Below are 19,435 nucleotides of genomic sequence, written 5' to 3' on the forward strand. Positions count from 1 at the left end.
TACTACCCTAATGTTCTAACCATTCAAATAGCCCAATTTTGGCAGGAGATTTCGCTTACGACCATACCACCTTGAGAACGCCCGAACTCGTCTGATCTCGGAAGCTAAGCAGGGTCGGGCCTGGTTAGTACTTGGATGGGAGACCGCCTGGGAATACCAGGTGCTGTAAGCTTTATGTAGTTTACTACCCTAATGTTCTAACCATTCAAATAGCCCAATTTTGGCAGGAGATTTCGTTTACGACCATACCACCTTGAGAACGCCCGAACTCGTCTGATCTCGGAAGCTAAGCAGGGTCGGGCCTGGTTAGTACTTGGATGGGAGACCGCCTGGGAATACCAGGTGCTGTAAGCTTTATGTAGTTTACTACCCTAATGTTCTAACCATTCAAATAGCCCAATTTTGGCAGCAGATTTCGCTTACGGCCATACCACCTTGAGAACGCCCGAACTCGTCTGATCTCGGAAGCTAAGCAGGGTCGGGCCTGGTTAGTACTTGGATGGGAGACCGCCTGGGAATACCAGGTGCTGTAAGCTTTATATAGTTTACTACCCTAATGTTCTAACCATTCAAATAGCCCAATTTTGGCAGCAGATTTCGCTTACGGCCATACCACCTTGAGAACGCCCGAACTCGTCTGATCTCGGAAGCTAAGCAGGGTCGGGCCTGGTTAGTACTTGGATGGGAGACCGCCTGGGAATACCAGGTGCTGTAAGCTTTATATAGTTTACTACCCTAATGTTCTAACCATTCAAATAGCCCAATTTTGGCAGCAGATTTCGCTTACGGCCATACCACCTTGAGAACGCCCGAACTCGTCTGATCTCGGAAGCTAAGCAGGGTCGGGCCTGGTTAGTACTTGGATGGGAGACCGCCTGGGAATACCAGGTGCTGTAAGCTTTATGTAGTTTACTACCCTAATGTTCTAACCATTCAAATAGCCCAATTTTGGCAGCAGATTTCGCTTACGGCCATACCACCTTGAGAACGCCCGAACTCGTCTGATCTCGGAAGCTAAGCAGGGTCGGGCCTGGTTAGTACTTGGATGGGAGACCGCCTGGGAATACCAGGTCCTGTAAGCTTTATATAGTTTACTACCCTAATGTTTTAACTATTCAAATAGCCCAATTTTGGCAGCAGATTTCGCTTACGGCCATACCACCTTGAGAACGCCCGAACTCGTCTGATCTCGGAAGCTAAGCAGGGTCGGGCCTGGTTAGTACTTGGATGGGAGACCGCCTGGGAATACCAGGTGCTGTAAGCTTTATATAGTTTACTACCCTAATGTTCTAACCATTCAAATAGCCCAATTTTGGCAGCAGATTTCGCTTACGGCCATACCACCTTGAGAACGCCCGAACTCGTCTGATCTCGGAAGCTAAGCAGGGTCGGGCCTGGTTAGTACTTGGATGGGAGACCGCCTGGGAATACCAGGTGCTGTAAGCTTTATATAGTTTACTACCCTAATGTTCTAACCATTCAAATAGCCCAATTTTGGCAGCAGATTTCGCTTACGGCCATACCACCTTGAGAACGCCCGAACTCGTCTGATCTCGGAAGCTAAGCAGGGTCGGGCCTGGTTAGTACTTGGATGGGAGACCGCCTGGGAATACCAGGTGCTGTAAGCTTTATATAGTTTACTACCCTAATGTTTTAACTATTCAAATAGCCCAATTTTGGCAGCAGATTTCGCTTACGGCCATACCACCTTGAGAACGCCCGAACTCGTCTGATCTCGGAAGCTAAGCAGGGTCGGGCCTGGTTAGTACTTGGATGGGAGACCGCCTGGGAATACCAGGTGCTGTAAGCTTTATATAGTTTACTACCCTAATGTTCTAACCATTCAAATAGCCCAATTTTGGCAGCAGATTTCGCTTACGGCCATACCACCTTGAGAACGCCCGAACTCGTCTGATCTCGGAAGCTAAGCAGGGTCGGGCCTGGTTAGTACTTGGATGGGAGACCGCCTGGGAATACCAGGTGCTGTAAGCTTTATATAGTTTACTACCCTAATGTTTTAACTATTCAAATAGCCCAATTTTGGCAGCAGATTTCGCTTACGGCCATACCACCTTGAGAACGCCCGAACTCGTCTGATCTCGGAAGCTAAGCAGGGTCGGGCCTGGTTAGTACTTGGATGGGAGACCGCCTGGGAATACCAGGTGCTGTAAGCTTTATTGTTTAAAAAAAAAAAAAAAAAAAAAGAGTCAATGAAATGTTTCAAAAATCCTAAATTGTCTTTTTTCCCCTCAAAATTCCTGAAATAGTCTCTCAGTTTCTTCAGAAAGCCTGAAAGAGTCTCTTTTTTTTTCTTCTTCAAATAGCCCAATTTTGGCAGGAGATTTCGCTTACGACCATACCACCTTGAGAACGCCCGAACTCGTCTGATCTCGGAAGCTAAGCAGGGTCGGGCCTGGTTAGTACTTGGATGGGAGACCGCCTGGGAATACCAGGTGCTGTAAGCTTTATGTAGTTTACTACCCTAATGTTCTAACCATTCAAATAGCCCAATTTTGGCAACAGATTTCGCTTACGGCCATACCACCTTGAGAACGCCCGAACTCGTCTGATCTCGGAAGCTAAGCAGGGTCGGGCCTGGTTAGTACTTGGATGGGAGACCGCCTGGGAATACCAGGTGCTGTAAGCTTTATATAGTTTACTACCCTAATGTTCTAACCATTCAAATAGCCCAATTTTGGCAGCAGATTTCGCTTACGGCCATACCACCTTGAGAACGCCCGAACTCGTCTGATCTCGGAAGCTAAGCAGGGTTGGGCCTGGTTAGTACTTGGATGGGAGACCGCCTGGGAATACCAGGTGCTGTAAGCTTTATATAGTTTACTACCCTAATGTTTTAACTATTCAAATAGCCCAATTTTGGCAGCAGATTTCGCTTACGGCCATACCACCTTGAGAACGCCCGAACTCGTCTGATCTCGGAAGCTAAGCAGGGTCGGGCCTGGTTAGTACTTGGATGGGAGACCGCCTGGGAATACCAGGTGCTGTAAGCTTTATATAGTTTACTACCCTAATGTTCTAACCATTCAAATAGCCCAATTTTGGCAGCAGATTTCGCTTACGGCCATACCACCTTGAGAACGCCCGAACTCGTCTGATCTCGGAAGCTAAGCAGGGTCGGGCCTGGTTAGTACTTGGATGGGAGACCGCCTGGGAATAGCAGGTGCTGTAAGCTTTATATAGTTTACTACCCTAATGTTTCAACTATTCAAATAGCCCAATTTTGGCAGCAGATTTCGCTTACGGCCATACCACCTTGAGAACGCCCGAACTCGTCTGATCTCGGAAGCTAGGCAGGGTCGGGCCTGGTTAGTACTTGGATGGGAGACCGCCTGGGAATAGCAGGTGCTGTAAGCTTTATATAGTTTACTACCCTAATGTTTTAACTATTCAAATAGCCCAATTTTGGCAGCAGATTTCGCTTACGGCCATACCACCTTGAGAACGCCCGAACTCGTCTGATCTCGGAAGCTAAGCAGGGTCGGGCCTGGTTAGTACTTGGATGGGAGACCGCCTGGGAATACCAGGTGCTGTAAGCTTTATATAGTTTACTACCCTAATGTTCTAACCATTCAAATAGCCCAATTTTGGCAGCAGATTTCGCTTACGGCCATACCACCTTGAGAACGCCCGAACTCGTCTGATCTCGGAAGCTAAGCAGGGTCGGGCCTGGTTAGTACTTGGATGGGAGACCGCCTGGGAATACCAGGTGCTGTAAGCTTTATATAGTTTACTACCCTAATGTTTTAACTATTCAAATAGCCCAATTTTGGCAGCAGATTTCGCTTACGGCCATACCACCTTGAGAACGCCCGAACTCGTCTGATCTCGGAAGCTAAGCAGGGTCGGGCCTGGTTAGTACTTGGATGGGAGACCGCCTGGGAATACCAAGTGCTGTAAGCTTTATTGTTTAAAAAAAAAAAAAAGAGTCAATGAAATGTTTCAAAAATCCTAAATTGTCTTTTTTCCCCTCAAAATTCCTGAAATAGTCTCTCAGTTTCTTCAGAAAGCCTGAAAGAGTCTCTTTTTTTTCTTCTTCAAATAGCCCAATTTTGGCTGCAGATTTCGCTTACGGCCATACCACCTTGAGAACGCCCGAACTCGTCTGATCTCGGAAGCTAAGCAGGGTCGGGCCTGGTTAGTACTTGGATGGGAGACCGCCTGGGAATACCAGGTGCTGTAAGCTTTATGTAGTTTACTACCCTAATGTTCTAACCATTCAAATAGCCCAATTTTGGCAGCAGATTTCGCTTACGGCCATACCACCTTGAGAACGCCCGAACTCGTCTGATCTCGGAAGCTAAGCAGGGTCGGGCCTGGTTAGTACTTGGATGGGAGACCGCCTGGGAATACCAGGTGCTGTAAGCTTTATGTAGTTTACTACCCTAATGTTCTAACCATTCAAATAGCCCAATTTTGGCAGGAGATTTCGCTTACGACCATACCACCTTGAGAACGCCCGAACTCGTCTGATCTCGGAAGCTAAGCAGGGTCGGGCCTGGTTAGTACTTGGATGGGAGACCGCCTGGGAATACCAGGTGCTGTAAGCTTTATGTAGTTTACTACCCTAATGTTCTAACCATTCAAATAGCCCAATTTTGGCAGCAGATTTCGCTTACGGCCATACCACCTTGAGAACGCCCGAACTCGTCTGATCTCGGAAGCTAAGCAGGGTCGGGCCTGGTTAGTACTTGGATGGGAGACCGCCTGTGAATACCAGGTGCTGTAAGCTTTATATAGTTTACTACCCTAATGTTCTAACCATTCAAATAGCCCAATTTTGGCAGCAGATTTCGCTTACGGCCATACCACCTTGAGAACGCCCGAACTCGTCTGGTCTCGGAAGCTAAGCAGGGTCGGGCCTGGTTAGTACTTGGATGGGAGACCGCCTGGGAATACCAGGTGCTGTAAGCTTTATATAGTTTACTACCCTAATGTTCTAACCATTCAAATAGCCCAATTTTGGCAGCAGATTTCGCTTACGGCCATACCACCTTGAGAACGCCCGAACTCGTCTGATCTCGGAAGCTAAGCAGGGTCGGGCCTGGTTAGTACTTGGATGGGAGACCGCCTGGGAATACCAGGTGCTGTAAGCTTTATATAGTTTACTACCCTAATGTTCTAACCATTCAAATAGCCCAATTTTGGCAGCAGATTTCGCTTACGGCCATACCACCTTGAGAACGCCCGAACTCGTCTGATCTCGGAAGCTAAGCAGGGTCGGGCCTGGTTAGTACTTGGATGGGAGACCGCCTGGGAATACCAGGTGCTGTAAGCTTTATATAGTTTACTACCCTAATGTTTTAACTATTCAAATAGCCCAATTTTGGCAGCAGATTTCGCTTACGGCCATACCACCTTGAGAACGCCCGAACTCGTCTGATCTCGGAAGCTAAGCAGGGTCGGGCCTGGTTAGTACTTGGATGGGAGACCGCCTGGGAATACCAGGTGCTGTAAGCTTTATATAGTTTACTACCCTAATGTTCTAACCATTCAAATAGCCCAATTTTGGCAGCAGATTTCGCTTACGGCCATACCACCTTGAGAACGCCCGAACTCGTCTGATCTCGGAAGCTAAGCAGGGTCGGGCCTGGTTAGTACTTGGATGGGAGACCGCCTGGGAATACCAGGTGCTGTAAGCTTTATATAGTTTACTACCCTAATGTTTTAACTATTCAAATAGCCCAATTTTGGCAGCAGATTTCGCTTACGGCCATACCACCTTGAGAACGCCCGAACTCGTCTGATCTCGGAAGCTAAGCAGGGTCGGGCCTGGTTAGTACTTGGATGGGAGACCGCCTGGGAATACCAGGTGCTGTAAGCTTTATATAGTTTACTACCCTAATGTTCTAACCATTCAAATAGCCCAATTTTGGCAGCAGATTTCGCTTACGGCCATACCACCTTGAGAACGCCCGAACTCGTCTGATCTCGGAAGCTAAGCAGGGTCGGGCCTGGTTAGTACTTGGATGGGAGACCGCCTGGGAATACCAGGTGCTGTAAGCTTTATATAGTTTACTACCCTAATGTTTTAACTATTCAAATAGCCCAATTTTGGCAGCAGATTTCGCTTACGGCCATACCACCTTGAGAACGCCCGAACTCGTCTGATCTCGGAAGCTAAGCAGGGTCGGGCCTGGTTAGTACTTGGATGGGAGACCGCCTGGGAATACCAGGTGCTGTAAGCTTTATTGTTTAAAAAAAAAAAAAAAAAAAAAGAGTCAATGAAATGTTTCAAAAATCCTAAATTGTCTTTTTTCCCCTCAAAATTCCTGAAATAGTCTCTCAGTTTCTTCAGAAAGCCTGAAAGAGTCTCTTTTTTTTCTTCTTCAAATAGCCCAATTTTGGCTGCAGATTTCGCTTACGGCCATACCACCTTGAGAACGCCCGAACTCGTCTGATCTCGGAAGCTAAGCAGGGTCGGGCCTGGTTAGTACTTGGATGGGAGACCGCCTGGGAATACCAGGTGCTGTAAGCTTTATGTAGTTTACTACCCTAATGTTCTAATCATTCAAATAGCCCAATTTTGGCAGCAGATTTCGCTTACGGCCATACCACCTTGAGAACGCCCGAACTCGTCTGATCTCGGAAGCTAAGCAGGGTCGGGCCTGGTTAGTACTTGGATGGGAGACCGCCTGGGAATACCAGGTGCTGTAAGCTTTATGTAGTTTACTACCCTAATGTTCTAACCATTCAAATAGCCCAATTTTGGCAGGAGATTTCGCTTACGACCATACCACCTTGAGAACGCCCGAACTCGTCTGATCTCGGAAGCTAAGCAGGGTCGGGCCTGGTTAGTACTTGGATGGGAGACCGCCTGGGAATACCAGGTGCTGTAAGCTTTATGTAGTTTACTACCCTAATGTTCTAACCATTCAAATAGCCCAATTTTGGCAGCAGATTTCGCTTACGGCCATACCACCTTGAGAACGCCCGAACTCGTCTGATCTCGGAAGCTAAGCAGGGTCGGGCCTGGTTAGTACTTGGATGGGAGACCGCCTGGGAATACCAGGTGCTGTAAGCTTTATTGTTTAAAAAAAAAAAAAAAAAAAAGAGTCAATGAAATGTTTCAAAAATCCTAAATTGTCTTTTTTCCCCTCAAAATTCCTGAAATAGTCTCTCAGTTTCTTCAGAAAGCCTGAAAGAGTCTCTTTTTTTTCTTCTTCAAATAGCCCAATTTTGGCTGCAGATTTCGCTTACGGCCATACCACCTTGAGAACGCCCGAACTCGTCTCATCTCGGAAGCTAAGCAGGGTCGGGCCTGGTTAGTACTTGGATGGGAGACCGCCTGGGAATACCAGGTGCTGTAAGCTTTATGTAGTTTACTACCCTAATGTTCTAACCATTCAAATAGCCCAATTTTGGCAGCAGATTTCGCTTACGGCCATACCACCTTGAGAACGCCCGAACTCGTCTGATCTCGGAAGCTAAGCAGGGTCGGGCCTGGTTAGTACTTGGATGGGAGACCGCCTGGGAATACCAGGTGCTGTAAGCTTTATGTAGTTTACTACCCTAATGTTCTAACCATTCAAATAGCCCAATTTTGGCAGGAGATTTCGCTTACGACCATACCACCTTGAGAACGCCCGAACTCGTCTGATCTCGGAAGCTAAGCAGGGTCGGGCCTGGTTAGTACTTGGATGGGAGACCGCCTGGGAATACCAGGTGCTGTAAGCTTTATGTAGTTTACTACCCTAATGTTCTAACCATTCAAATAGCCCAATTTTGGCAACAGATTTCGCTTACGGCCATACCACCTTGAGAACGCCCGAACTCGTCTGATCTCGGAAGCTAAGCAGGGTCGGGCCTGGTTAGTACTTGGATGGGAGACCGCCTGGGAATACCAGGTGCTGTAAGCTTTATATAGTTTACTACCCTAATGTTCTAACCATTCAAATAGCCCAATTTTGGCAGCAGATTTCGCTTACGGCCATACCACCTTGAGAACGCCCGAACTCGTCTGATCTCGGAAGCTAAGCAGGGTCGGGCCTGGTTAGTACTTGGATGGGAGACCGCCTGGGAATACCAGGTGCTGTAAGCTTTATATAGTTTACTACCCTAATGTTTTAACTATTCAAATAGCCCAATTTTGGCAGCAGATTTCGCTTACGGCCATACCACCTTGAGAACGCCCGAACTCGTCTGATCTCGGAAGCTAAGCAGGGTCGGGCCTGGTTAGTACTTGGATGGGAGACCGCCTGGGAATACCAGGTGCTGTAAGCTTTATATAGTTTACTACCCTAATGTTCTAACCATTCAAATAGCCCAATTTTGGCAGCAGATTTCGCTTACGGCCATACCACCTTGAGAACGCCCGAACTCGTCTGATCTCGGAAGCTAAGCAGGGTCGGGCCTGGTTAGTACTTGGATGGGAGACCGCCTGGGAATAGCAGGTGCTGTAAGCTTTATATAGTTTACTACCCTAATGTTTCAACTATTCAAATAGCCCAATTTTGGCAGCAGATTTCGCTTACGGCCATACCACCTTGAGAACGCCCGAACTCGTCTGATCTCGGAAGCTAGGCAGGGTCGGGCCTGGTTAGTACTTGGATGGGAGACCGCCTGGGAATAGCAGGTGCTGTAAGCTTTATATAGTTTACTACCCTAATGTTTTAACTATTCAAATAGCCCAATTTTGGCAGCAGATTTCGCTTACGGCCATACCACCTTGAGAACGCCCGAACTCGTCTGATCTCGGAAGCTAAGCAGGGTCGGGCCTGGTTAGTACTTGGATGGGAGACCGCCTGGGAATACCAGGTGCTGTAAGCTTTATATAGTTTACTACCCTAATGTTCTAACCATTCAAATAGCCCAATTTTGGCAGCAGATTTCGCTTACGGCCATACCACCTTGAGAACGCCCGAACTCGTCTGATCTCGGAAGCTAAGCAGGGTCGGGCCTGGTTAGTACTTGGATGGGAGACCGCCTGGGAATACCAGGTGCTGTAAGCTTTATATAGTTTACTACCCTAATGTTTTAACTATTCAAATAGCCCAATTTTGGCAGCAGATTTCGCTTACGGCCATACCACCTTGAGAACGCCCGAACTCGTCTGATCTCGGAAGCTAAGCAGGGTCGGGCCTGGTTAGTACTTGGATGGGAGACCGCCTGGGAATACCAGGTGCTGTAAGCTTTATTGTTTAAAAAAAAAAAAAAGAGTCAATGAAATGTTTCAAAAATCCTAAATTGTCTTTTTTCCCCTCAAAATTCCTGAAATAGTCTCTCAGTTTCTTCAGAAAGCCTGAAAGAGTCTCTTTTTTTTCTTCTTCAAATAGCCCAATTTTGGCTGCAGATTTCGCTTACGGCCATACCACCTTGAGAACGCCCGAACTCGTCTGATCTCGGAAGCTAAGCAGGGTCGGGCCTGGTTAGTACTTGGATGGGAGACCGCCTGGGAATACCAGGTGCTGTAAGCTTTATGTAGTTTACTACCCTAATGTTCTAACCATTCAAATAGCCCAATTTTGGCAGCAGATTTCGCTTACGGCCATACCACCTTGAGAACGCCCGAACTCGTCTGATCTCGGAAGCTAAGCAGGGTCGGGCCTGGTTAGTACTTGGATGGGAGACCGCCTGGGAATACCAGGTGCTGTAAGCTTTATGTAGTTTACTACCCTAATGTTCTAACCATTCAAATAGCCCAATTTTGGCAGGAGATTTCGCTTACGACCATACCACCTTGAGAACGCCCGAACTCGTCTGATCTCGGAAGCTAAGCAGGGTCGGGCCTGGTTAGTACTTGGATGGGAGACCGCCTGGGAATACCAGGTGCTGTAAGCTTTATGTAGTTTACTACCCTAATGTTCTAACCATTCAAATAGCCCAATTTTGGCAGCAGATTTCGCTTACGGCCATACCACCTTGAGAACGCCCGAACTCGTCTGATCTCGGAAGCTAAGCAGGGTCGGGCCTGGTTAGTACTTGGATGGGAGACCGCCTGGGAATACCAGGTGCTGTAAGCTTTATATAGTTTACTACCCTAATGTTCTAACCATTCAAATAGCCCAATTTTGGCAGCAGATTTCGCTTACGGCCATACCACCTTGAGAACGCCCGAACTCGTCTGATCTCGGAAGCTAAGCAGGGTCGGGCCTGGTTAGTACTTGGATGGGAGACCGCCTGGGAATACCAGGTGCTGTAAGCTTTATATAGTTTACTACCCTAATGTTTTAACTATTCAAATAGCCCAATTTTGGCAGCAGATTTCGCTTACGGCCATACCACCTTGAGAACGCCCGAACTCGTCTGATCTCGGAAGCTAAGCAGGGTCGGGCCTGGTTAGTACTTGGATGGGAGACCGCCTGGGAATACCAGGTGCTGTAAGCTTTATATAGTTTACTACCCTAATGTTCTAACCATTCAAATAGCCCAATTTTGGCAGCAGATTTCGCTTACGGCCATACCACCTTGAGAACGCCCGAACTCGTCTGATCTCGGAAGCTAAGCAGGGTCGGGCCTGGTTAGTACTTGGATGGGAGACCGCCTGGGAATACCAGGTGCTGTAAGCTTTATATAGTTTACTACCCTAATGTTTTAACTATTCAAATAGCCCAATTTTGGCAGCAGATTTCGCTTACGGCCATACCACCTTGAGAACGCCCGAACTCGTCTGATCTCGGAAGCTAAGCAGGGTCGGGCCTGGTTAGTACTTGGATGGGAGACCGCCTGGGAATACCAGGTGCTGTAAGCTTTATATAGTTTACTACCCTAATGTTCTAACCATTCAAATAGCCCAATTTTGGCAGCAGATTTCGCTTACGGCCATACCACCTTGAGAACGCCCGAACTCGTCTGATCTCGGAAGCTAAGCAGGGTCGGGCCTGGTTAGTACTTGGATGGGAGACCGCCTGGGAATACCAGGTGCTGTAAGCTTTATATAGTTTACTACCCTAATGTTTTAACTATTCAAATAGCCCAATTTTGGCAGCAGATTTCGCTTACGGCCATACCACCTTGAGAACGCCCGAACTCGTCTGATCTCGGAAGCTAAGCAGGGTCGGGCCTGGTTAGTACTTGGATGGGAGACCGCCTGGGAATACCAGGTGCTGTAAGCTTTATTGTTTAAAAAAAAAAAAAAAAAAAAGAGTCAATGAAATGTTTCAAAAATCCTAAATTGTCTTTTTTCCCCTCAAAATTCCTGAAATAGTCTCTCAGTTTCTTCAGAAAGCCTGAAAGAGTCTCTTTTTTTTCTTCTTCAAATAGCCCAATTTTGGCTGCAGATTTCGCTTACGGCCATACCACCTTGAGAACGCCCGAACTCGTCTGATCTCGGAAGCTAAGCAGGGTCGGGCCTGGTTAGTACTTGGATGGGAGACCGCCTGGGAATACCAGGTGCTGTAAGCTTTATGTAGTTTACTACCCTAATGTTCTAATCATTCAAATAGCCCAATTTTGGCAGCAGATTTCGCTTACGGCCATACCACCTTGAGAACGCCCGAACTCGTCTGATCTCGGAAGCTAAGCAGGGTCGGGCCTGGTTAGTACTTGGATGGGAGACCGCCTGGGAATACCAGGTGCTGTAAGCTTTATGTAGTTTACTACCCTAATGTTCTAACCATTCAAATAGCCCAATTTTGGCAGGAGATTTCGCTTACGACCATACCACCTTGAGAACGCCCGAACTCGTCTGATCTCGGAAGCTAAGCAGGGTCGGGCCTGGTTAGTACTTGGATGGGAGACCGCCTGGGAATACCAGGTGCTGTAAGCTTTATGTAGTTTACTACCCTAATGTTCTAACCATTCAAATAGCCCAATTTTGGCAGCAGATTTCGCTTACGGCCATACCACCTTGAGAACGCCCGAACTCGTCTGATCTCGGAAGCTAAGCAGGGTCGGGCCTGGTTAGTACTTGGATGGGAGACCGCCTGGGAATACCAGGTGCTGTAAGCTTTATTGTTTAAAAAAAAAAAAAAAAAAAAGAGTCAATGAAATGTTTCAAAAATCCTAAATTGTCTTTTTTCCCCTCAAAATTCCTGAAATAGTCTCTCAGTTTCTTCAGAAAGCCTGAAAGAGTCTCTTTTTTTTCTTCTTCAAATAGCCCAATTTTGGCTGCAGATTTCGCTTACGGCCATACCACCTTGAGAACGCCCGAACTCGTCTCATCTCGGAAGCTAAGCAGGGTCGGGCCTGGTTAGTACTTGGATGGGAGACCGCCTGGGAATACCAGGTGCTGTAAGCTTTATGTAGTTTACTACCCTAATGTTCTAACCATTCAAATAGCCCAATTTTGGCAGCAGATTTCGCTTACGGCCATACCACCTTGAGAACGCCCGAACTCGTCTGATCTCGGAAGCTAAGCAGGGTCGGGCCTGGTTAGTACTTGGATGGGAGACCGCCTGGGAATACCAGGTGCTGTAAGCTTTATGTAGTTTACTACCCTAATGTTCTAACCATTCAAATAGCCCAATTTTGGCAGGAGATTTCGCTTACGACCATACCACCTTGAGAACGCCCGAACTCGTCTGATCTCGGAAGCTAAGCAGGGTCGGGCCTGGTTAGTACTTGGATGGGAGACCGCCTGGGAATACCAGGTGCTGTAAGCTTTATGTAGTTTACTACCCTAATGTTCTAACCATTCAAATAGCCCAATTTTGGCAACAGATTTCGCTTACGGCCATACCACCTTGAGAACGCCCGAACTCGTCTGATCTCGGAAGCTAAGCAGGGTCGGGCCTGGTTAGTACTTGGATGGGAGACCGCCTGGGAATACCAGGTGCTGTAAGCTTTATATAGTTTACTACCCTAATGTTCTAACCATTCAAATAGCCCAATTTTGGCAGCAGATTTCGCTTACGGCCATACCACCTTGAGAACGCCCGAACTCGTCTGATCTCGGAAGCTAAGCAGGGTCGGGCCTGGTTAGTACTTGGATGGGAGACCGCCTGGGAATACCAGGTGCTGTAAGCTTTATATAGTTTACTACCCTAATGTTTTAACTATTCAAATAGCCCAATTTTGGCAGCAGATTTCGCTTACGGCCATACCACCTTGAGAACGCCCGAACTCGTCTGATCTCGGAAGCTAAGCAGGGTCGGGCCTGGTTAGTACTTGGATGGGAGACCGCCTGGGAATACCAGGTGCTGTAAGCTTTATATAGTTTACTACCCTAATGTTCTAACCATTCAAATAGCCCAATTTTGGCAGCAGATTTCGCTTACGGCCATACCACCTTGAGAACGCCCGAACTCGTCTGATCTCGGAAGCTAAGCAGGGTCGGGCCTGGTTAGTACTTGGATGGGAGACCGCCTGGGAATACCAGGTGCTGTAAGCTTTATATAGTTTACTACCCTAATGTTTTAACTATTCAAATAGCCCAATTTTGGCAGCAGATTTCGCTTACGGCCATACCACCTTGAGAACGCCCGAACTCGTCTGATCTCGGAAGCTAAGCAGGGTCGGGCCTGGTTAGTACTTGGATGGGAGACCGCCTGGGAATACCAGGTGCTGTAAGCTTTATTGTTTAAAAAAAAAAAAAAGAGTCAATGAAATGTTTCAAAAATCCTAAATTGTCTTTTTTCCCCTCAAAATTCCTGAAATAGTCTCTCAGTTTCTTCAGAAAGCCTGAAAGAGTCTCTTTTTTTTCTTCTTCAAACAGCCCAATTTTGGCTGCAGATTTCGCTTACGGCCATACCACCTTGAGAACGCCCGAACTCGTCTGATCTCGGAAGCTAAGCAGGGTCGGGCCTGGTTAGTACTTGGATGGGAGACCGCCTGGGAATACCAGGTGCTGTAAGCTTTATGTAGTTTACTACCCTAATGTTCTAACCATTCAAATAGCCCAATTTTGGCAGCAGATTTCGCTTACGGCCATACCACCTTGAGAACGCCCGAACTCGTCTGATCTCGGAAGCTAAGCAGGGTCGGGCCTGGTTAGTACTTGGATGGGAGACCGCCTGGGAATACCAGGTGCTGTAAGCTTTATGTAGTTTACTACCCTAATGTTCTAACCATTCAAATAGCCCAATTTTGGCAGGAGATTTCGCTTACGACCATACCACCTTGAGAACGCCCGAACTCGTCTGATCTCGGAAGCTAAGCAGGGTCGGGCCTGGTTAGTACTTGGATGGGAGACCGCCTGGGAATACCAGGTGCTGTAAGCTTTATGTAGTTTACTACCCTAATGTTCTAACCATTCAAATAGCCCAATTTTGGCAGCAGATTTCGCTTACGGCCATACCACCTTGAGAACGCCCGAACTCGTCTGATCTCGGAAGCTAAGCAGGGTCGGGCCTGGTTAGTACTTGGATGGGAGACCGCCTGTGAATACCAGGTGCTGTAAGCTTTATATAGTTTACTACCCTAATGTTCTAACCATTCAAATAGCCCAATTTTGGCAGCAGATTTCGCTTACGGCCATACCACCTTGAGAACGCCCGAACTCGTCTGGTCTCGGAAGCTAAGCAGGGTCGGGCCTGGTTAGTACTTGGATGGGAGACCGCCTGGGAATACCAGGTGCTGTAAGCTTTATATAGTTTACTACCCTAATGTTCTAACCATTCAAATAGCCCAATTTTGGCAGCAGATTTCGCTTACGGCCATACCACCTTGAGAACGCCCGAACTCGTCTGATCTCGGAAGCTAAGCAGGGTCGGGCCTGGTTAGTACTTGGATGGGAGACCGCCTGGGAATACCAGGTGCTGTAAGCTTTATATAGTTTACTACCCTAATGTTCTAACCATTCAAATAGCCCAATTTTGGCAGCAGATTTCGCTTACGGCCATACCACCTTGAGAACGCCCGAACTCGTCTGATCTCGGAAGCTAAGCAGGGTCGGGCCTGGTTAGTACTTGGATGGGAGACCGCCTGGGAATACCAGGTGCTGTAAGCTTTATATAGTTTACTACCCTAATGTTTTAACTATTCAAATAGCCCAATTTTGGCAGCAGATTTCGCTTACGGCCATACCACCTTGAGAACGCCCGAACTCGTCTGATCTCGGAAGCTAAGCAGGGTCGGGCCTGGTTAGTACTTGGATGGGAGACCGCCTGGGAATACCAGGTGCTGTAAGCTTTATATAGTTTACTACCCTAATGTTCTAACCATTCAAATAGCCCAATTTTGGCAGCAGATTTCGCTTACGGCCATACCACCTTGAGAACGCCCGAACTCGTCTGATCTCGGAAGCTAAGCAGGGTCGGGCCTGGTTAGTACTTGGATGGGAGACCGCCTGGGAATACCAGGTGCTGTAAGCTTTATATAGTTTACTACCCTAATGTTTTAACTATTCAAATAGCCCAATTTTGGCAGCAGATTTCGCTTACGGCCATACCACCTTGAGAACGCCCGAACTCGTCTGATCTCGGAAGCTAAGCAGGGTCGGGCCTGGTTAGTACTTGGATGGGAGACCGCCTGGGAATACCAGGTGCTGTAAGCTTTATTGTTTAAAAAAAAAAAAAAAAAAAAAAGAGTCAATGAAATGTTTCAAAAATCCTAAATTGTCTTTTTTCCCCTCAAAATTCCTGAAATAGTCTCTCAGTTTCTTCAGAAAGCCTGAAAGAGTCTCTTTTTTTTCTTCTTCAAATAGCCCAATTTTGGCTGCAGATTTCGCTTACGGCCATACCACCTTGAGAACGCCCGAACTCGTCTGATCTCGGAAGCTAAGCAGGGTCGGGCCTGGTTAGTACTTGGATGGGAGACCGCCTGGGAATACCAGGTGCTGTAAGCTTTATGTAGTTTACTACCCTAATGTTCTAACCATTCAAATAGCCCAATTTTGGCAGCAGATTTCGCTTACGGCCATACCACCTTGAGAACGCCCGAACTCGTCTGATCTCGGAAGCTAAGCAGGGTCGGGCCTGGTTAGTACTTGGATGGGAGACCGCCTGGGAATACCAGGTGCTGTAAGCTTTATATAGTTTACTACCCTAATGTTCTAACCATTCAAATAGCCCAATTTTGGCAGCAGATTTCGCTTACGGCCATACCACCTTGAGAACGCCCGAACTCGTCTGATCTCGGAAGCTAAGCAGGGTCGGGCCTGGTTAGTACTTGGATGGGAGACCGCCTGGGAATACCAGGTGCTGTAAGCTTTATATAGTTTACTACCCTAATGTTTTAACTATTCAAATAGCCCAATTTTGGCAGCAGATTTCGCTTACGGCCATACCACCTTGAGAACGCCCGAACTCGTCTGATCTCGGAAGCTAAGCAGGGTCGGGCCTGGTTAGTACTTGGATGGGAGACCGCCTGGGAATACCAGGTGCTGTAAGCTTTATATAGTTTACTACCCTAATGTTCTAACCATTCAAATAGCCCAATTTTGGCAGCAGATTTCGCTTACGGCCATACCACCTTGAGAACGCCCGAACTCGTCTGATCTCGGAAGCTAAGCAGGGTCGGGCCTGGTTAGTACTTGGATGGGAGACCGCCTGGGAATACCAGGTGCTGTAAGCTTTATATAGTTTACTACCCTAATGTTTTAACTATTCAAATAGCCCAATTTTGGCAGCAGATTTCGCTTACGGCCATACCACCTTGAGAACGCCCGAACTCGTCTGATCTCGGAAGCTAAGCAGGGTCGGGCCTGGTTAGTACTTGGATGGGAGACCGCCTGGGAATACCAGGTGCTGTAAGCTTTATATAGTTTACTACCCTAATGTTTTAACTATTCAAATAGCCCAATTTTGGCAGCAGATTTCGCTTACGGCCATACCACCTTGAGAACGCCCGAACTCGTCTGATCTCGGAAGCTAAGCAGGGTCGGGCCTGGTTAGTACTTGGATGGGAGACCGCCTGGGAATACCAGGTGCTGTAAGCTTTATTGTTTAAAAAAAAAAAAAAAAAAAAGAGTCAATGAAATGTTTCAAAAATCCTAAATTGTCTTTTTTCCCCTCAAAATTCCTGAAATAGTCTCTCAGTTTCTTCAGAAAGCCTGAAAGAGTCTCTTTTTTTTCTTCTTCAAATAGCCCAATTTTGGCTGCAGATTTCGCTTACGGCCATACCACCTTGAGAACGCCCGAACTCGTCTGATCTCGGAAGCTAAGCAGGGTCGGGCCTGGTTAGTACTTGGATGGGAGACCGCCTGGGAATACCAGGTGCTGTAAGCTTTATGTAGTTTACTACCCTAATGTTCTAACCATTCAAATAGCCCAATTTTGGCAGCAGATTTCGCTTACGGCCATACCACCTTGAGAACGCCCGAACTCGTCTGATCTCGGAAGCTAAGCAGGGTCGGGCCTGGTTAGTACTTGGATGGGAGACCGCCTGGGAATACCAGGTGCTGTAAGCTTTATGTAGTTTACTACCCTAATGTTCTAACCATTCAAATAGCCCAATTTTGGCAGGAGATTTCGCTTACGACCATACCACCTTGAGAACGCCCGAACTCGTCTGATCTCGGAAGCTAAGCAGGGTCGGGCCTGGTTAGTACTTGGATGGGAGACCGCCTGGGAATACCAGGTGCTGTAAGCTTTATGTAGTTTACTACCCTAATGTTCTAACCATTCAAATAGCCCAATTTTGGCAGGAGATTTCGCTTACGACCATACCACCTTGAGAACGCCCGAACTCGTCTGATCTCGGAAGCTAAGCAGGGTCGGGCCTGGTTAGTACTTGGATGGGAGACCGCCTGGGAATACCAGGTGCTGTAAGCTTTATGTAGTTTACTACCCTAATGTTCTAACCATTCAAATAGCCCAATTTTGGCAGCAGATTTCGCTTACGGCCATACCACCTTGAGAACGCCCGAACTCGTCTGATCTCGGAAGCTAAGCAGGGTCGGGCCTGGTTAGTACTTGGATGGGAGACCGCCTGGGAATACCAGGTGCTGTAAGCTTTATATAGTTTACTACCCTAATGTTCTAACCATTCAAATAGCCCAATTTTGGCAGCAGATTTCGCTTACGGCCATACCACCTTGAGAACGCCCGAACTCGTCTGATCTCGGAAGCTAAGCAGGGTCGGGCCTGGTTAGTACTTGGATGGGAGACCGCCTGGGAATACCAGGTGCTGTAAGCTTTATATAGTTTACTACCCTAATGTTCTAACCATTCAAATAGCCCAATTTTGGCAGCAGATTTCGCTTACGGCCATACCACCTTGAGAACGCCCGAACTCGTCTGATCTCGGAAGCTAAGCAGGGTCGGGCCTGGTTAGTACTTGGATGGGAGACCGCCTGGGAATACCAGGTGCTGTAAGCTTTATGTAGTTTACTACCCTAATGTTCTAACCATTCAAATAGCCCAATTTTGGCAGCAGATTTCGCTTACGGCCATACCACCTTGAGAACGCCCGAACTCGTCTGATCTCGGAAGCTAAGCAGGGTCGGGCCTGGTTAGTACTTGGATGGGAGACCGCCTGGGAATACCAGGTGCTGTAAGCTTTATATAGTTTACTACCCTAATGTTTTAACTATTCAAATAGCCCAATTTTGGCAGCAGATTTCGCTTACGGCCATACCACCTTGAGAACGCCCGAACTCGTCTGATCTCGGAAGCTAAGCAGGGTCGGGCCTGGTTAGTACTTGGATGGGAGACCGCCTGGGAATACCAGGTGCTGTAAGCTTTATATAGTTTACTACCCTAATGTTCTAACCATTCAAATAGCCCAATTTTGGCAGCAGATTTCGCTTACGGCCATACCACCTTGAGAACGCCCGAACTCGTCTGATCTCGGAAGCTAAGCAGGGTCGGGCCTGGTTAGTACTTGGATGGGAGACCGCCTGGGAATACCAGGTGCTGTAAGCTTTATATAGTTTACTACCCTAATGTTCTAACCATTCAAATAGCCCAATTTTGGCAGCAGATTTCGCTTACGGCCATACCACCTTGAGAACGCCCGAACTCGTCTGATCTCGGAAGCTAAGCAGGGTCGGGCCTGGTTAGTACTTGGATGGGAGACCGCCTGGGAATACCAGGTGCTGTAAGCTTTATATAGTTTACTACCCTAATGTTTTAACTATTCAAATAGCCCAATTTTGGCAGCAGATTTCGCTTACGGCCATACCACCTTGAGAACGCCCGAACTCGTCTGATCTCGGAAGCTAAGCAGGGTCGGGCCTGGTTAGTACTTGGATGGGAGACCGCCTGGGAATACCAGGTGCTGTAAGCTTTATATAGTTTACTACCCTAATGTTCTAACCATTCAAATAGCCCAATTTTGGCAGCAGATTTCGCTTACGGCCATACCACCTTGAGAACGCCCGAACTCGTCTGATCTCGGAAGCTAAGCAGGGTCGGGCCTGGTTAGTACTTGGATGGGAGACCGCCTGGGAATACCAGGTGCTGTAAGCTTTATATAGTTTACTACCCTAATGTTTTAACTATTCAAATAGCCCAATTTTGGCAGCAGATTTCGCTTACGGCCATACCACCTTGAGAACGCCCGAACTCGTCTGATCTCGGAAGCTAAGCAGGGTCGGGCCTGGTTAGTACTTGGATGGGAGACCGCCTGGGAATACCAGGTGCTGTAAGCTTTATTG

General features: G+C 47.5%; 101 non-coding genes across 101 annotated transcripts; all 101 read left to right on the forward strand.

Annotated features, from left to right (window-relative positions):
* Positions 1-53: 53 nt before the first annotated feature.
* Positions 54-172, forward strand: LOC148988129 (5S ribosomal RNA). The gene has a single exon (XR_016162905.1). It is a non-coding gene; the product is annotated as a 5S ribosomal RNA (ribosomal RNA).
* Positions 173-235: 63 nt separating this feature from the next.
* LOC148988130 (5S ribosomal RNA) lies at positions 236-354 on the forward strand. The gene has a single exon (XR_016163404.1). It is a non-coding gene; the product is annotated as a 5S ribosomal RNA (ribosomal RNA).
* A 63-nt stretch (positions 355-417) lies between these two features.
* On the forward strand, positions 418-536 carry LOC148988131 (5S ribosomal RNA). The gene has a single exon (XR_016168113.1). It is a non-coding gene; the product is annotated as a 5S ribosomal RNA (ribosomal RNA).
* Positions 537-599: 63 nt separating this feature from the next.
* On the forward strand, positions 600-718 carry LOC148988132 (5S ribosomal RNA). The gene has a single exon (XR_016168114.1). It is a non-coding gene; the product is annotated as a 5S ribosomal RNA (ribosomal RNA).
* Positions 719-781: 63 nt separating this feature from the next.
* LOC148988133 (5S ribosomal RNA) lies at positions 782-900 on the forward strand. Its single transcript, XR_016168115.1, has one exon. It is a non-coding gene; the product is annotated as a 5S ribosomal RNA (ribosomal RNA).
* A 63-nt stretch (positions 901-963) lies between these two features.
* Positions 964-1,082, forward strand: LOC148988134 (5S ribosomal RNA). Its single transcript, XR_016163141.1, has one exon. It is a non-coding gene; the product is annotated as a 5S ribosomal RNA (ribosomal RNA).
* A 63-nt stretch (positions 1,083-1,145) lies between these two features.
* LOC148988135 (5S ribosomal RNA) lies at positions 1,146-1,264 on the forward strand. The gene has a single exon (XR_016168117.1). It is a non-coding gene; the product is annotated as a 5S ribosomal RNA (ribosomal RNA).
* A 63-nt stretch (positions 1,265-1,327) lies between these two features.
* Positions 1,328-1,446, forward strand: LOC148988136 (5S ribosomal RNA). The gene has a single exon (XR_016168118.1). It is a non-coding gene; the product is annotated as a 5S ribosomal RNA (ribosomal RNA).
* Positions 1,447-1,509: 63 nt separating this feature from the next.
* Positions 1,510-1,628, forward strand: LOC148988137 (5S ribosomal RNA). The gene has a single exon (XR_016168119.1). It is a non-coding gene; the product is annotated as a 5S ribosomal RNA (ribosomal RNA).
* Positions 1,629-1,691: 63 nt separating this feature from the next.
* Positions 1,692-1,810, forward strand: LOC148988138 (5S ribosomal RNA). The gene has a single exon (XR_016168120.1). It is a non-coding gene; the product is annotated as a 5S ribosomal RNA (ribosomal RNA).
* A 63-nt stretch (positions 1,811-1,873) lies between these two features.
* On the forward strand, positions 1,874-1,992 carry LOC148988139 (5S ribosomal RNA). Its single transcript, XR_016168121.1, has one exon. It is a non-coding gene; the product is annotated as a 5S ribosomal RNA (ribosomal RNA).
* A 63-nt stretch (positions 1,993-2,055) lies between these two features.
* LOC148988140 (5S ribosomal RNA) lies at positions 2,056-2,174 on the forward strand. Its single transcript, XR_016168122.1, has one exon. It is a non-coding gene; the product is annotated as a 5S ribosomal RNA (ribosomal RNA).
* Positions 2,175-2,346: 172 nt separating this feature from the next.
* On the forward strand, positions 2,347-2,465 carry LOC148988141 (5S ribosomal RNA). Its single transcript, XR_016162906.1, has one exon. It is a non-coding gene; the product is annotated as a 5S ribosomal RNA (ribosomal RNA).
* A 63-nt stretch (positions 2,466-2,528) lies between these two features.
* On the forward strand, positions 2,529-2,647 carry LOC148988142 (5S ribosomal RNA). Its single transcript, XR_016168123.1, has one exon. It is a non-coding gene; the product is annotated as a 5S ribosomal RNA (ribosomal RNA).
* Positions 2,648-2,710: 63 nt separating this feature from the next.
* On the forward strand, positions 2,711-2,829 carry LOC148988143 (5S ribosomal RNA). Its single transcript, XR_016166803.1, has one exon. It is a non-coding gene; the product is annotated as a 5S ribosomal RNA (ribosomal RNA).
* A 63-nt stretch (positions 2,830-2,892) lies between these two features.
* On the forward strand, positions 2,893-3,011 carry LOC148988144 (5S ribosomal RNA). The gene has a single exon (XR_016168124.1). It is a non-coding gene; the product is annotated as a 5S ribosomal RNA (ribosomal RNA).
* Positions 3,012-3,074: 63 nt separating this feature from the next.
* LOC148988145 (5S ribosomal RNA) lies at positions 3,075-3,193 on the forward strand. Its single transcript, XR_016162292.1, has one exon. It is a non-coding gene; the product is annotated as a 5S ribosomal RNA (ribosomal RNA).
* A 63-nt stretch (positions 3,194-3,256) lies between these two features.
* Positions 3,257-3,375, forward strand: LOC148988146 (5S ribosomal RNA). The gene has a single exon (XR_016163987.1). It is a non-coding gene; the product is annotated as a 5S ribosomal RNA (ribosomal RNA).
* A 63-nt stretch (positions 3,376-3,438) lies between these two features.
* On the forward strand, positions 3,439-3,557 carry LOC148988147 (5S ribosomal RNA). The gene has a single exon (XR_016168125.1). It is a non-coding gene; the product is annotated as a 5S ribosomal RNA (ribosomal RNA).
* A 63-nt stretch (positions 3,558-3,620) lies between these two features.
* On the forward strand, positions 3,621-3,739 carry LOC148988148 (5S ribosomal RNA). Its single transcript, XR_016168126.1, has one exon. It is a non-coding gene; the product is annotated as a 5S ribosomal RNA (ribosomal RNA).
* A 63-nt stretch (positions 3,740-3,802) lies between these two features.
* On the forward strand, positions 3,803-3,921 carry LOC148988149 (5S ribosomal RNA). Its single transcript, XR_016163129.1, has one exon. It is a non-coding gene; the product is annotated as a 5S ribosomal RNA (ribosomal RNA).
* A 164-nt stretch (positions 3,922-4,085) lies between these two features.
* LOC148988150 (5S ribosomal RNA) lies at positions 4,086-4,204 on the forward strand. Its single transcript, XR_016168128.1, has one exon. It is a non-coding gene; the product is annotated as a 5S ribosomal RNA (ribosomal RNA).
* A 63-nt stretch (positions 4,205-4,267) lies between these two features.
* Positions 4,268-4,386, forward strand: LOC148988151 (5S ribosomal RNA). Its single transcript, XR_016168129.1, has one exon. It is a non-coding gene; the product is annotated as a 5S ribosomal RNA (ribosomal RNA).
* Positions 4,387-4,449: 63 nt separating this feature from the next.
* Positions 4,450-4,568, forward strand: LOC148988152 (5S ribosomal RNA). The gene has a single exon (XR_016162907.1). It is a non-coding gene; the product is annotated as a 5S ribosomal RNA (ribosomal RNA).
* A 63-nt stretch (positions 4,569-4,631) lies between these two features.
* Positions 4,632-4,750, forward strand: LOC148988153 (5S ribosomal RNA). The gene has a single exon (XR_016161365.1). It is a non-coding gene; the product is annotated as a 5S ribosomal RNA (ribosomal RNA).
* Positions 4,751-4,813: 63 nt separating this feature from the next.
* LOC148988154 (5S ribosomal RNA) lies at positions 4,814-4,932 on the forward strand. The gene has a single exon (XR_016161155.1). It is a non-coding gene; the product is annotated as a 5S ribosomal RNA (ribosomal RNA).
* A 63-nt stretch (positions 4,933-4,995) lies between these two features.
* On the forward strand, positions 4,996-5,114 carry LOC148988155 (5S ribosomal RNA). Its single transcript, XR_016168130.1, has one exon. It is a non-coding gene; the product is annotated as a 5S ribosomal RNA (ribosomal RNA).
* Positions 5,115-5,177: 63 nt separating this feature from the next.
* LOC148988156 (5S ribosomal RNA) lies at positions 5,178-5,296 on the forward strand. The gene has a single exon (XR_016168131.1). It is a non-coding gene; the product is annotated as a 5S ribosomal RNA (ribosomal RNA).
* Positions 5,297-5,359: 63 nt separating this feature from the next.
* Positions 5,360-5,478, forward strand: LOC148988157 (5S ribosomal RNA). The gene has a single exon (XR_016168132.1). It is a non-coding gene; the product is annotated as a 5S ribosomal RNA (ribosomal RNA).
* A 63-nt stretch (positions 5,479-5,541) lies between these two features.
* On the forward strand, positions 5,542-5,660 carry LOC148988158 (5S ribosomal RNA). Its single transcript, XR_016168133.1, has one exon. It is a non-coding gene; the product is annotated as a 5S ribosomal RNA (ribosomal RNA).
* A 63-nt stretch (positions 5,661-5,723) lies between these two features.
* On the forward strand, positions 5,724-5,842 carry LOC148988159 (5S ribosomal RNA). Its single transcript, XR_016168134.1, has one exon. It is a non-coding gene; the product is annotated as a 5S ribosomal RNA (ribosomal RNA).
* A 63-nt stretch (positions 5,843-5,905) lies between these two features.
* LOC148988160 (5S ribosomal RNA) lies at positions 5,906-6,024 on the forward strand. Its single transcript, XR_016168135.1, has one exon. It is a non-coding gene; the product is annotated as a 5S ribosomal RNA (ribosomal RNA).
* A 63-nt stretch (positions 6,025-6,087) lies between these two features.
* LOC148988161 (5S ribosomal RNA) lies at positions 6,088-6,206 on the forward strand. The gene has a single exon (XR_016168136.1). It is a non-coding gene; the product is annotated as a 5S ribosomal RNA (ribosomal RNA).
* Positions 6,207-6,377: 171 nt separating this feature from the next.
* Positions 6,378-6,496, forward strand: LOC148988162 (5S ribosomal RNA). Its single transcript, XR_016168137.1, has one exon. It is a non-coding gene; the product is annotated as a 5S ribosomal RNA (ribosomal RNA).
* A 63-nt stretch (positions 6,497-6,559) lies between these two features.
* On the forward strand, positions 6,560-6,678 carry LOC148988163 (5S ribosomal RNA). The gene has a single exon (XR_016168139.1). It is a non-coding gene; the product is annotated as a 5S ribosomal RNA (ribosomal RNA).
* A 63-nt stretch (positions 6,679-6,741) lies between these two features.
* Positions 6,742-6,860, forward strand: LOC148988164 (5S ribosomal RNA). Its single transcript, XR_016162909.1, has one exon. It is a non-coding gene; the product is annotated as a 5S ribosomal RNA (ribosomal RNA).
* Positions 6,861-6,923: 63 nt separating this feature from the next.
* Positions 6,924-7,042, forward strand: LOC148988165 (5S ribosomal RNA). The gene has a single exon (XR_016168140.1). It is a non-coding gene; the product is annotated as a 5S ribosomal RNA (ribosomal RNA).
* Positions 7,043-7,212: 170 nt separating this feature from the next.
* LOC148988166 (5S ribosomal RNA) lies at positions 7,213-7,331 on the forward strand. The gene has a single exon (XR_016163779.1). It is a non-coding gene; the product is annotated as a 5S ribosomal RNA (ribosomal RNA).
* A 63-nt stretch (positions 7,332-7,394) lies between these two features.
* Positions 7,395-7,513, forward strand: LOC148988167 (5S ribosomal RNA). The gene has a single exon (XR_016168141.1). It is a non-coding gene; the product is annotated as a 5S ribosomal RNA (ribosomal RNA).
* A 63-nt stretch (positions 7,514-7,576) lies between these two features.
* On the forward strand, positions 7,577-7,695 carry LOC148988168 (5S ribosomal RNA). Its single transcript, XR_016162910.1, has one exon. It is a non-coding gene; the product is annotated as a 5S ribosomal RNA (ribosomal RNA).
* A 63-nt stretch (positions 7,696-7,758) lies between these two features.
* LOC148988169 (5S ribosomal RNA) lies at positions 7,759-7,877 on the forward strand. Its single transcript, XR_016168142.1, has one exon. It is a non-coding gene; the product is annotated as a 5S ribosomal RNA (ribosomal RNA).
* A 63-nt stretch (positions 7,878-7,940) lies between these two features.
* Positions 7,941-8,059, forward strand: LOC148988170 (5S ribosomal RNA). Its single transcript, XR_016168143.1, has one exon. It is a non-coding gene; the product is annotated as a 5S ribosomal RNA (ribosomal RNA).
* Positions 8,060-8,122: 63 nt separating this feature from the next.
* On the forward strand, positions 8,123-8,241 carry LOC148988171 (5S ribosomal RNA). The gene has a single exon (XR_016168144.1). It is a non-coding gene; the product is annotated as a 5S ribosomal RNA (ribosomal RNA).
* Positions 8,242-8,304: 63 nt separating this feature from the next.
* LOC148988172 (5S ribosomal RNA) lies at positions 8,305-8,423 on the forward strand. The gene has a single exon (XR_016162293.1). It is a non-coding gene; the product is annotated as a 5S ribosomal RNA (ribosomal RNA).
* Positions 8,424-8,486: 63 nt separating this feature from the next.
* On the forward strand, positions 8,487-8,605 carry LOC148988173 (5S ribosomal RNA). The gene has a single exon (XR_016163988.1). It is a non-coding gene; the product is annotated as a 5S ribosomal RNA (ribosomal RNA).
* Positions 8,606-8,668: 63 nt separating this feature from the next.
* LOC148988174 (5S ribosomal RNA) lies at positions 8,669-8,787 on the forward strand. The gene has a single exon (XR_016168145.1). It is a non-coding gene; the product is annotated as a 5S ribosomal RNA (ribosomal RNA).
* A 63-nt stretch (positions 8,788-8,850) lies between these two features.
* LOC148988175 (5S ribosomal RNA) lies at positions 8,851-8,969 on the forward strand. The gene has a single exon (XR_016168146.1). It is a non-coding gene; the product is annotated as a 5S ribosomal RNA (ribosomal RNA).
* A 63-nt stretch (positions 8,970-9,032) lies between these two features.
* On the forward strand, positions 9,033-9,151 carry LOC148988176 (5S ribosomal RNA). The gene has a single exon (XR_016168147.1). It is a non-coding gene; the product is annotated as a 5S ribosomal RNA (ribosomal RNA).
* Positions 9,152-9,315: 164 nt separating this feature from the next.
* On the forward strand, positions 9,316-9,434 carry LOC148988177 (5S ribosomal RNA). Its single transcript, XR_016168148.1, has one exon. It is a non-coding gene; the product is annotated as a 5S ribosomal RNA (ribosomal RNA).
* A 63-nt stretch (positions 9,435-9,497) lies between these two features.
* LOC148988178 (5S ribosomal RNA) lies at positions 9,498-9,616 on the forward strand. The gene has a single exon (XR_016168150.1). It is a non-coding gene; the product is annotated as a 5S ribosomal RNA (ribosomal RNA).
* A 63-nt stretch (positions 9,617-9,679) lies between these two features.
* Positions 9,680-9,798, forward strand: LOC148988179 (5S ribosomal RNA). Its single transcript, XR_016162911.1, has one exon. It is a non-coding gene; the product is annotated as a 5S ribosomal RNA (ribosomal RNA).
* Positions 9,799-9,861: 63 nt separating this feature from the next.
* Positions 9,862-9,980, forward strand: LOC148988180 (5S ribosomal RNA). Its single transcript, XR_016168151.1, has one exon. It is a non-coding gene; the product is annotated as a 5S ribosomal RNA (ribosomal RNA).
* Positions 9,981-10,043: 63 nt separating this feature from the next.
* LOC148988181 (5S ribosomal RNA) lies at positions 10,044-10,162 on the forward strand. The gene has a single exon (XR_016168152.1). It is a non-coding gene; the product is annotated as a 5S ribosomal RNA (ribosomal RNA).
* Positions 10,163-10,225: 63 nt separating this feature from the next.
* On the forward strand, positions 10,226-10,344 carry LOC148988182 (5S ribosomal RNA). Its single transcript, XR_016168153.1, has one exon. It is a non-coding gene; the product is annotated as a 5S ribosomal RNA (ribosomal RNA).
* Positions 10,345-10,407: 63 nt separating this feature from the next.
* Positions 10,408-10,526, forward strand: LOC148988183 (5S ribosomal RNA). The gene has a single exon (XR_016168154.1). It is a non-coding gene; the product is annotated as a 5S ribosomal RNA (ribosomal RNA).
* A 63-nt stretch (positions 10,527-10,589) lies between these two features.
* On the forward strand, positions 10,590-10,708 carry LOC148988184 (5S ribosomal RNA). The gene has a single exon (XR_016155350.1). It is a non-coding gene; the product is annotated as a 5S ribosomal RNA (ribosomal RNA).
* A 63-nt stretch (positions 10,709-10,771) lies between these two features.
* On the forward strand, positions 10,772-10,890 carry LOC148988185 (5S ribosomal RNA). The gene has a single exon (XR_016155351.1). It is a non-coding gene; the product is annotated as a 5S ribosomal RNA (ribosomal RNA).
* Positions 10,891-10,953: 63 nt separating this feature from the next.
* LOC148988186 (5S ribosomal RNA) lies at positions 10,954-11,072 on the forward strand. Its single transcript, XR_016155352.1, has one exon. It is a non-coding gene; the product is annotated as a 5S ribosomal RNA (ribosomal RNA).
* Positions 11,073-11,242: 170 nt separating this feature from the next.
* LOC148988187 (5S ribosomal RNA) lies at positions 11,243-11,361 on the forward strand. Its single transcript, XR_016155353.1, has one exon. It is a non-coding gene; the product is annotated as a 5S ribosomal RNA (ribosomal RNA).
* Positions 11,362-11,424: 63 nt separating this feature from the next.
* Positions 11,425-11,543, forward strand: LOC148988188 (5S ribosomal RNA). The gene has a single exon (XR_016155354.1). It is a non-coding gene; the product is annotated as a 5S ribosomal RNA (ribosomal RNA).
* A 63-nt stretch (positions 11,544-11,606) lies between these two features.
* LOC148988189 (5S ribosomal RNA) lies at positions 11,607-11,725 on the forward strand. The gene has a single exon (XR_016162912.1). It is a non-coding gene; the product is annotated as a 5S ribosomal RNA (ribosomal RNA).
* A 63-nt stretch (positions 11,726-11,788) lies between these two features.
* Positions 11,789-11,907, forward strand: LOC148988190 (5S ribosomal RNA). The gene has a single exon (XR_016155356.1). It is a non-coding gene; the product is annotated as a 5S ribosomal RNA (ribosomal RNA).
* Positions 11,908-12,077: 170 nt separating this feature from the next.
* On the forward strand, positions 12,078-12,196 carry LOC148988191 (5S ribosomal RNA). Its single transcript, XR_016163780.1, has one exon. It is a non-coding gene; the product is annotated as a 5S ribosomal RNA (ribosomal RNA).
* Positions 12,197-12,259: 63 nt separating this feature from the next.
* Positions 12,260-12,378, forward strand: LOC148988192 (5S ribosomal RNA). The gene has a single exon (XR_016155357.1). It is a non-coding gene; the product is annotated as a 5S ribosomal RNA (ribosomal RNA).
* Positions 12,379-12,441: 63 nt separating this feature from the next.
* LOC148988193 (5S ribosomal RNA) lies at positions 12,442-12,560 on the forward strand. Its single transcript, XR_016162913.1, has one exon. It is a non-coding gene; the product is annotated as a 5S ribosomal RNA (ribosomal RNA).
* Positions 12,561-12,623: 63 nt separating this feature from the next.
* LOC148988194 (5S ribosomal RNA) lies at positions 12,624-12,742 on the forward strand. The gene has a single exon (XR_016155358.1). It is a non-coding gene; the product is annotated as a 5S ribosomal RNA (ribosomal RNA).
* A 63-nt stretch (positions 12,743-12,805) lies between these two features.
* Positions 12,806-12,924, forward strand: LOC148988195 (5S ribosomal RNA). Its single transcript, XR_016155359.1, has one exon. It is a non-coding gene; the product is annotated as a 5S ribosomal RNA (ribosomal RNA).
* A 63-nt stretch (positions 12,925-12,987) lies between these two features.
* On the forward strand, positions 12,988-13,106 carry LOC148988196 (5S ribosomal RNA). The gene has a single exon (XR_016155360.1). It is a non-coding gene; the product is annotated as a 5S ribosomal RNA (ribosomal RNA).
* Positions 13,107-13,169: 63 nt separating this feature from the next.
* LOC148988197 (5S ribosomal RNA) lies at positions 13,170-13,288 on the forward strand. Its single transcript, XR_016155361.1, has one exon. It is a non-coding gene; the product is annotated as a 5S ribosomal RNA (ribosomal RNA).
* A 63-nt stretch (positions 13,289-13,351) lies between these two features.
* LOC148988198 (5S ribosomal RNA) lies at positions 13,352-13,470 on the forward strand. The gene has a single exon (XR_016155362.1). It is a non-coding gene; the product is annotated as a 5S ribosomal RNA (ribosomal RNA).
* Positions 13,471-13,634: 164 nt separating this feature from the next.
* On the forward strand, positions 13,635-13,753 carry LOC148988199 (5S ribosomal RNA). The gene has a single exon (XR_016155363.1). It is a non-coding gene; the product is annotated as a 5S ribosomal RNA (ribosomal RNA).
* Positions 13,754-13,816: 63 nt separating this feature from the next.
* On the forward strand, positions 13,817-13,935 carry LOC148988200 (5S ribosomal RNA). Its single transcript, XR_016155364.1, has one exon. It is a non-coding gene; the product is annotated as a 5S ribosomal RNA (ribosomal RNA).
* A 63-nt stretch (positions 13,936-13,998) lies between these two features.
* LOC148988201 (5S ribosomal RNA) lies at positions 13,999-14,117 on the forward strand. Its single transcript, XR_016162914.1, has one exon. It is a non-coding gene; the product is annotated as a 5S ribosomal RNA (ribosomal RNA).
* A 63-nt stretch (positions 14,118-14,180) lies between these two features.
* On the forward strand, positions 14,181-14,299 carry LOC148988202 (5S ribosomal RNA). Its single transcript, XR_016161366.1, has one exon. It is a non-coding gene; the product is annotated as a 5S ribosomal RNA (ribosomal RNA).
* Positions 14,300-14,362: 63 nt separating this feature from the next.
* On the forward strand, positions 14,363-14,481 carry LOC148988203 (5S ribosomal RNA). Its single transcript, XR_016161156.1, has one exon. It is a non-coding gene; the product is annotated as a 5S ribosomal RNA (ribosomal RNA).
* A 63-nt stretch (positions 14,482-14,544) lies between these two features.
* On the forward strand, positions 14,545-14,663 carry LOC148988204 (5S ribosomal RNA). The gene has a single exon (XR_016155365.1). It is a non-coding gene; the product is annotated as a 5S ribosomal RNA (ribosomal RNA).
* A 63-nt stretch (positions 14,664-14,726) lies between these two features.
* LOC148988205 (5S ribosomal RNA) lies at positions 14,727-14,845 on the forward strand. Its single transcript, XR_016155367.1, has one exon. It is a non-coding gene; the product is annotated as a 5S ribosomal RNA (ribosomal RNA).
* A 63-nt stretch (positions 14,846-14,908) lies between these two features.
* Positions 14,909-15,027, forward strand: LOC148988206 (5S ribosomal RNA). The gene has a single exon (XR_016155368.1). It is a non-coding gene; the product is annotated as a 5S ribosomal RNA (ribosomal RNA).
* A 63-nt stretch (positions 15,028-15,090) lies between these two features.
* On the forward strand, positions 15,091-15,209 carry LOC148988207 (5S ribosomal RNA). The gene has a single exon (XR_016155369.1). It is a non-coding gene; the product is annotated as a 5S ribosomal RNA (ribosomal RNA).
* Positions 15,210-15,272: 63 nt separating this feature from the next.
* On the forward strand, positions 15,273-15,391 carry LOC148988208 (5S ribosomal RNA). Its single transcript, XR_016155370.1, has one exon. It is a non-coding gene; the product is annotated as a 5S ribosomal RNA (ribosomal RNA).
* A 172-nt stretch (positions 15,392-15,563) lies between these two features.
* Positions 15,564-15,682, forward strand: LOC148988209 (5S ribosomal RNA). The gene has a single exon (XR_016155371.1). It is a non-coding gene; the product is annotated as a 5S ribosomal RNA (ribosomal RNA).
* Positions 15,683-15,745: 63 nt separating this feature from the next.
* Positions 15,746-15,864, forward strand: LOC148988210 (5S ribosomal RNA). The gene has a single exon (XR_016155372.1). It is a non-coding gene; the product is annotated as a 5S ribosomal RNA (ribosomal RNA).
* Positions 15,865-15,927: 63 nt separating this feature from the next.
* LOC148988211 (5S ribosomal RNA) lies at positions 15,928-16,046 on the forward strand. Its single transcript, XR_016155373.1, has one exon. It is a non-coding gene; the product is annotated as a 5S ribosomal RNA (ribosomal RNA).
* Positions 16,047-16,109: 63 nt separating this feature from the next.
* On the forward strand, positions 16,110-16,228 carry LOC148988212 (5S ribosomal RNA). Its single transcript, XR_016155374.1, has one exon. It is a non-coding gene; the product is annotated as a 5S ribosomal RNA (ribosomal RNA).
* Positions 16,229-16,291: 63 nt separating this feature from the next.
* Positions 16,292-16,410, forward strand: LOC148988213 (5S ribosomal RNA). The gene has a single exon (XR_016155375.1). It is a non-coding gene; the product is annotated as a 5S ribosomal RNA (ribosomal RNA).
* A 63-nt stretch (positions 16,411-16,473) lies between these two features.
* On the forward strand, positions 16,474-16,592 carry LOC148988214 (5S ribosomal RNA). The gene has a single exon (XR_016155376.1). It is a non-coding gene; the product is annotated as a 5S ribosomal RNA (ribosomal RNA).
* A 63-nt stretch (positions 16,593-16,655) lies between these two features.
* On the forward strand, positions 16,656-16,774 carry LOC148988215 (5S ribosomal RNA). The gene has a single exon (XR_016155378.1). It is a non-coding gene; the product is annotated as a 5S ribosomal RNA (ribosomal RNA).
* A 170-nt stretch (positions 16,775-16,944) lies between these two features.
* On the forward strand, positions 16,945-17,063 carry LOC148988216 (5S ribosomal RNA). The gene has a single exon (XR_016155379.1). It is a non-coding gene; the product is annotated as a 5S ribosomal RNA (ribosomal RNA).
* Positions 17,064-17,126: 63 nt separating this feature from the next.
* LOC148988217 (5S ribosomal RNA) lies at positions 17,127-17,245 on the forward strand. The gene has a single exon (XR_016155380.1). It is a non-coding gene; the product is annotated as a 5S ribosomal RNA (ribosomal RNA).
* A 63-nt stretch (positions 17,246-17,308) lies between these two features.
* Positions 17,309-17,427, forward strand: LOC148988218 (5S ribosomal RNA). Its single transcript, XR_016162915.1, has one exon. It is a non-coding gene; the product is annotated as a 5S ribosomal RNA (ribosomal RNA).
* A 63-nt stretch (positions 17,428-17,490) lies between these two features.
* Positions 17,491-17,609, forward strand: LOC148988219 (5S ribosomal RNA). Its single transcript, XR_016162916.1, has one exon. It is a non-coding gene; the product is annotated as a 5S ribosomal RNA (ribosomal RNA).
* A 63-nt stretch (positions 17,610-17,672) lies between these two features.
* Positions 17,673-17,791, forward strand: LOC148988220 (5S ribosomal RNA). Its single transcript, XR_016155381.1, has one exon. It is a non-coding gene; the product is annotated as a 5S ribosomal RNA (ribosomal RNA).
* A 63-nt stretch (positions 17,792-17,854) lies between these two features.
* LOC148988221 (5S ribosomal RNA) lies at positions 17,855-17,973 on the forward strand. The gene has a single exon (XR_016155382.1). It is a non-coding gene; the product is annotated as a 5S ribosomal RNA (ribosomal RNA).
* A 63-nt stretch (positions 17,974-18,036) lies between these two features.
* LOC148988222 (5S ribosomal RNA) lies at positions 18,037-18,155 on the forward strand. Its single transcript, XR_016155383.1, has one exon. It is a non-coding gene; the product is annotated as a 5S ribosomal RNA (ribosomal RNA).
* Positions 18,156-18,218: 63 nt separating this feature from the next.
* On the forward strand, positions 18,219-18,337 carry LOC148988223 (5S ribosomal RNA). The gene has a single exon (XR_016155384.1). It is a non-coding gene; the product is annotated as a 5S ribosomal RNA (ribosomal RNA).
* A 63-nt stretch (positions 18,338-18,400) lies between these two features.
* On the forward strand, positions 18,401-18,519 carry LOC148988224 (5S ribosomal RNA). The gene has a single exon (XR_016155385.1). It is a non-coding gene; the product is annotated as a 5S ribosomal RNA (ribosomal RNA).
* A 63-nt stretch (positions 18,520-18,582) lies between these two features.
* LOC148988225 (5S ribosomal RNA) lies at positions 18,583-18,701 on the forward strand. Its single transcript, XR_016155386.1, has one exon. It is a non-coding gene; the product is annotated as a 5S ribosomal RNA (ribosomal RNA).
* A 63-nt stretch (positions 18,702-18,764) lies between these two features.
* On the forward strand, positions 18,765-18,883 carry LOC148988226 (5S ribosomal RNA). The gene has a single exon (XR_016155387.1). It is a non-coding gene; the product is annotated as a 5S ribosomal RNA (ribosomal RNA).
* Positions 18,884-18,946: 63 nt separating this feature from the next.
* LOC148988227 (5S ribosomal RNA) lies at positions 18,947-19,065 on the forward strand. Its single transcript, XR_016155389.1, has one exon. It is a non-coding gene; the product is annotated as a 5S ribosomal RNA (ribosomal RNA).
* A 63-nt stretch (positions 19,066-19,128) lies between these two features.
* LOC148988228 (5S ribosomal RNA) lies at positions 19,129-19,247 on the forward strand. The gene has a single exon (XR_016155390.1). It is a non-coding gene; the product is annotated as a 5S ribosomal RNA (ribosomal RNA).
* A 63-nt stretch (positions 19,248-19,310) lies between these two features.
* On the forward strand, positions 19,311-19,429 carry LOC148988229 (5S ribosomal RNA). Its single transcript, XR_016155391.1, has one exon. It is a non-coding gene; the product is annotated as a 5S ribosomal RNA (ribosomal RNA).
* The last annotated feature ends 6 nt before the right edge of the window (positions 19,430-19,435 follow it).

This window comes from Pimephales promelas, chromosome 3 (assembly GCF_988280905.1).
Source record: "Pimephales promelas chromosome 3, fPimPro1.hap1.1, whole genome shotgun sequence".
Lineage (NCBI taxonomy): Eukaryota > Metazoa > Chordata > Actinopteri > Cypriniformes > Leuciscidae > Pimephales > Pimephales promelas.